Below are 6,000 nucleotides of genomic sequence, written 5' to 3' on the forward strand. Positions count from 1 at the left end.
CTTCAGAATCCAATATCAAATGGGGACAGAGCAGGCAGAATAGAGGGACAATAACACTGTCCTATTGAATTTTTTGCAACCTTTCTTTTTTCTTTTCTTTCCACTCATCACATTTTTTCAGTGGGTTTCACCTCAGGACAGTCAGAGGCAATGACAAACACCCCAATTCCAACAAGGGATTTATATAAGAATAATAACTAAACCACTGAGGTCCACTGTGGCAACTGCCATAATTCTGATGCCCATCTGGAATTTATTGCATCTGGACTAAGAGCCCAGCATGCAGTGGGACTAGGACATGCAGCACCAAGTCAAGTACTTTATATTGGTACCCAAGAGGCTACATAATAAAACTCTGAAGGCTACATTTTGGCCATCCAGCACTACACTGAAATTTCCTGCTTTTTCTCTCAAAACAGTTAAAGAAAGCAGAAGGGGAATGACAGGGATAGAGAGAGAAAGGAGGAAAGTGAGAACAACATACACTTAAGATGAATGGAGGAAAAAGACACCAAGGTGTACCATAAGAAAAGGATAAAGACGAAAGAATGGGTGGAGTGAAGACAGGAACAGAAAATCAATTAAACAAAACCAGGGGAGATGGAGTAGGATGTATTCTATAAAATGTATAAAGGAGAAAATTGATTGCCAGGATAGTAAATACCAAATATGTTGTTTGATTTTGGACACAATAAAAAGAATTTATCACTCTTAGAATTGAAGAGGTGATTTTGTGGCCTCAGGCAAGGTGTATTCCCCCTCCTCTCCTTTGGTTAAAGCTAAAATCATTCCTGCCATAAAAGCTTTTGTCCATGACCCACAGAGATACTTCAGAATAATATATATTTTGCCTGTGAATGCCAGATTTCACCAAACAGTAGAGTTTCAAAAAGCACACCCAGGAGAAGAGATGCCTGGAGCCTTTCCCCACAAGGGCTTTTGCCTCCAGCAAAATTGATAAAGGGCAAATTCTATGGTCCTTGGTTGAGCAATACACCCATTGAAGGATGGCACAATTTTGCCCTAAGTATTTTGTGGAATATTCAAATGATATTACCTAAGCTGCTGGTCCCTGCCAATCCAGGTATACTCATTTTGCAACCTCACTGAATAGCAAATTAGTGGACATAAGAGTATTTATTGCTTACTCCCATTTTCTGACCAACTTACATCCTGTTTATATAATGAATTGGGCCCATTATATCTCAAATGAGAAGCAAATGAATTTCCTTTCAGTTTTCCCACTCCCTATGCTAATGAATGAGTCCTCCTGAGGCCTAAACCTGACCTGGTTAGAACTGCCTCAGACTCTCTTATCTGGCAGTAACACCTACTCACCATCCTCCTATACACTTTCATCTCTCCATTCCTTTCCATCACACATTCAGTCCTTAAGCCAATATCACTATTCTGCTCTGCAGCCTCAACATGAGCCTGCAGTGTTTCAGGGTTGCACAGATTGCTTGCCAACTACCTGCTTTCTTGGTTCTTCCCACATGTACACACATGTACGTATTTTCCTTCCCTGGGTGCCAAGCATGGCTGTGTACACAAGACTTGCTCTCTCCTCAATAAGGCTGGCACCTGATTTTCCTCTCTATAATGTTCTGCCCCAAGGACCTATCTACTGTGCAGAAGATTACACAAAAAATTCTCTTGGAAGAAGCCAATATGTTTAAAACACACTGTCTGGTCATCTCTCCATGCACATCTTCATGGTGTGGAGTCCAGGGGTACATTAGTGATTCCCATCTCTCAGGGAAGGTGCTTTTGATTAGTCCCTGCTGAGATGACTCAAGATCAAGATGATCCAGTGCAGCCTGAGGCTGGAACAATTCTTGCTTATTGGTTTGGTAAGTTACTAGCTTTGCAGCAGTCAGGGTCCAAAGGTTATTAGATCTGCCTAGGGACAGAAATATTAAGCAATACAGTGAAATCCATTCAACTAAAGAACTGAGGGGTAGAACCCCGACCAAAAGACATGCAGCAGTGTTATCTGGGGTCAGTCTAAGCCATTACATTCTGGAGCTCAGTCAGTCACATAAAAACAGTTCCAGTCCCAGGTCCCAGTTTCAACACGTAGATTGTTTTGCTTGCTCTGAAAGTTTGTATTAACTGTCTAGATGTTGTTCTCCATGTTCCCATATCACTTAAGACAACAGAAAAAAAGAGTAATGTTGCAGCCCTCTCTCCACCTTATGAGGCAGACCTGCTATCCAGATCCTCCCTCCTGTTTGCCCTGTAATAAATTATGACTCTCCATTCCCCAGTTGTTTATAGCAAGGTCCCTGACATTTTCTTTTTGCTGCTGGTATAATGGGCAAAGTGAAAACACAACTGGCCTGCCTGCTGCAGACTGAGGCCTGCAAATCAAAGCAACTGCAAGGAGGGGCCAAGGCCACATGGGGAGCTCAGGTGGGATAACCTGAAGAAGCTCTTTCTGTTGAATTCTAGGGAGGGCTAGCAGTCCCAGGCCGTTATTTCAGGGTTTAGACCATGAGGGTTGTAGTACTACACAGCTCCCCTTGCCAACTGAAACTGCTGCTTCTAAACTTGGGGGGAGCCAGTTAGAACTAGAGAAGACAAGGGGAAGGACCAAGGTCCTCCAGTGCTCCAGGACACCTGCCATGAGAGGAAGCTGATTTTGTCAGATAAATCTACCTGATCCCAATGATGATACCTGTTAAATGCCATGGCAGAAAAAGAATTATCCAAGATCACTGCTAAAGGGCAGTAGCAATAATTATATAGCTCCCTAGTGTAAATCTCAGCTTTCCACACAGTCCAGTTCTGTTTTGTTGGTGCCTTAGGGACAATAGTTGTAAATGACTCAAGGTCTTAAGTTAAAAATAAAGACATATGGAGGTGCTCTTCATACCTTGGGAGGGGAAGGAGTCAGGGAGTGGGGACAGTTGTTGCTTGTAGTGCTAGTACTGGAAATGAAGGAGATAGGGCAATGGGATAAGATAAGTCTCTAGGGGTGGGTCTGTTCTTCTAAGGTCAATTTGTCATAGTTTGCTTGAGGTTTGTGGTTTTGATTTTTATAATGACCCTAGAGAATCTGATCATCACAAATGAAAAATCTTAATTAGTTAATGAATTAGGCAGGATGAGATAAGGAGTTTCACCCAGTCTGACTGGAGCCTAATTTGCATGGCCTTTCATGCAGTTTATTAGTAAAGGAAACCTGATTGGACTTGGCATAGAGTGCTGGGAGTTACACTGGGATTAGGGACACAGATTCTATTTTGATGGGGGCTGGATACATCCTGGCAGTAGTAGAGAGTTCAGATGTAGCCAGCTCTTCTTTCCAGCTCACAGCAAGGTAACAATTTGTAAATGCAAACATGGTGTTTTGGATTTATTAGCTTGGTTTGCAATCTGTTGTAGGGTTTGAGAGTCTCTTTGAAAATATATAAATCCATTTCTGGGTTTCAGACACCATCAGATGCTTTAACTAAATCAGATGTTTGGGAGAGGAAAGAACATTTCACCTTACACGTGGCTCAGATTTCCTGGCAGGTTTTATGGATCAGCTGTGATTCTAAGTAGACCAAGTTTATAGCTCTCTCTTGGAAAGCCCCATTCCCACGGAGTAACTGTTTTCATACTAAAGATTAGCACAGCTTGTTGCCCCACAGGCCAGTCCCATCAAAGATTGCCCAAGTATGCAGACAAGGGAAAGTCAAGATGATTTCCAGTAAGGAAGCACAACCATGAGCTTCTCAAAAGCGACTGTGAATGTGTGTTACCGGGAGCAGCAGTTTCTCTGCTTCTGTGTATATAGTGAGATCACCTTTACGCCCTAAAAGGAAAATATACACCAAGTTCCTTCCTTCATCACTACCTTCCTAGAAGGGAAACATTGAAACACAAATGGCCTCACCCCACTCATCCTCTTTGGAGCATTTGTCTCCATTCCCCTTCAATGGTTTTAGACTATGAGCCCTTAGAGCAGGGACCCATTTTATGTCCAGCTCTATATTTTCCAGTGTACAGCACCATACACATTTATGGAGATCTATTAGTACTTAATCAGAAATAAGAGCAGCTTTCAATAACCCAATGTTTCCTGTTGTCAGATTCAAACAGGAATGTCAGAATCCACAAAAGTATTTAGGCTCCTAACTTCCATTGAATACATTTGTCGATCTGGGCCTAATAGCTCTCACTAGAAGCAAGCATAAGAGTAGGAAGGCCCACTGATAGCTTCCCACATGGTCAGTGCAGACCTGCAGTCCTCCCTGCAGTGTTACCAGTGTACTTCATTCCTGGCCTGTAGCATTCCCTGCTATTAGAGTTGTAAGCCACCCCACATATATGCCAGGGAGTCTCACCCCTCTAGACATCTCCAGAGCAGATGCTATACAACAACAGCTGAAATGTGTGGTGCTTTTGTGATGTGGGCAACATATGGCGAGAACAGAACTAAGGTCCCTTTGCTCCTTTCATATATGGCCCAGTCTGGGTTGGAATCCATGTCTAAAGAGATGAATGGCTCACAGCATTGCCAATTCCATGTATACAAAAAATGAATCTGGTCCCAAAAATCATGAGATTTAAAAATCATGGGATTTTTTAAAAATATTTTGGGGTTCTTATTATTTGCCTTCTGGATTCTCAGCTTTCAGGTCCACTGAGGCCTCATTTTCAAGCTTTTCTAAGCAACCATGAGGGAAACTTACTTTTGAAAATGAAACTGAAACTCTCATATAATCACGTTACTCCAGGAGGTAGGTCTTTGAGAAAAACAACAAATATCTCAAGAGTCTTGATAAAATCACAAGAGTTGGCAACACCTTCCCCACGCAGTGTTCCAGATTCATTTCTGGCTCTGCTTCCATTTCACAGCTATGTAACTTAGCTTTGTTAATTCAGTACTCACATTTCTCATATTTACTGGACATGCAGGTTTATCAGATCTGTGACTACTCTAGACTACCACACAGAAACAGGAGCTGGCCCTGGCATAAATACCTAAGACCATATATGAGGAATGCATTGAAATCCATACTGAGTCTAACCACTGTACCATCTAAGCAAGAAACAATGACTAGTAGAGCAGAACTTCCAGGGCACCCATCCATGAATGAAAAACGTATCTTGGTTCATGTAACTGTGATTCTTCCAACTGACCACTGGATGTCACTGGTGTTCCTCATAAAAGCATCAGAAACAGCTAAGCTGCTCACGGAAATAGGACAGGGGTAAGTCCTGAAGAAAACAGTTGAAGTCTGACATAAGGGGAACTGAAATATCCACTGAACTGCGGTGCCCTACGGAACCTTTCTGACCACCCCATGGATCATACTGACAACTTTCCAGGACTCCGAGGGCTGCATTTAATTTGCATATATATATCCATGTAGTTTAACACACGCAACTCAAAATATTTTCTGGGACTTGTATCCTTTTTTAACTAGAAATTGCTTGTGGCTTGTGTGTACTAGCAATAGAAACTCCTGTATCAAGCGGAGTGCCCCAGGGATCGGTTCTGGGGCCGGTTTTGTTCAACATTTTTATTAATGATCTGGATGATGGGACGGATTGCACCCTCAGCAAGTTCGCAGATGACACAAAGCTGGGAGGAGAGGTAGATATGCTGGAGGGTAGGGATAGGCTTCAGAGTGACCTAGACAATTGGAGCATTGGGCCAAAAGAAATCTGATGAGGTTCAACAAGGACAAGTGCTGAGTCCTGCACTTAGGAAGGAAGAATCCCATGCACCGCTGCAGGCTGGGGACCAACTGGCTAAGCAGCAGTTCTGCAGAAAAGGACCTGGGGATTACAGTGAAAGAGAAGCTGGATATGAGTCAGCAGTGTGGTCTTGTTGCCAAGAAGGCCAACGGCATATTGGACTGTATTAGTAGGAGTATTGCCAGCAGACCAAGGGAAGTGATTATTCCTCTCTATTCGGCACTGGTGAGGCCACACCTGGAGTATTGCATCCAGTTTTGGTCCCCCCACTACAGAAGGGATGTGGACAAATTGGAGAGAGTC

The sequence above is a fragment of the Emys orbicularis genome, chromosome 9 (assembly GCF_028017835.1).
Source record: "Emys orbicularis isolate rEmyOrb1 chromosome 9, rEmyOrb1.hap1, whole genome shotgun sequence".
Lineage (NCBI taxonomy): Eukaryota > Metazoa > Chordata > Testudines > Emydidae > Emys > Emys orbicularis.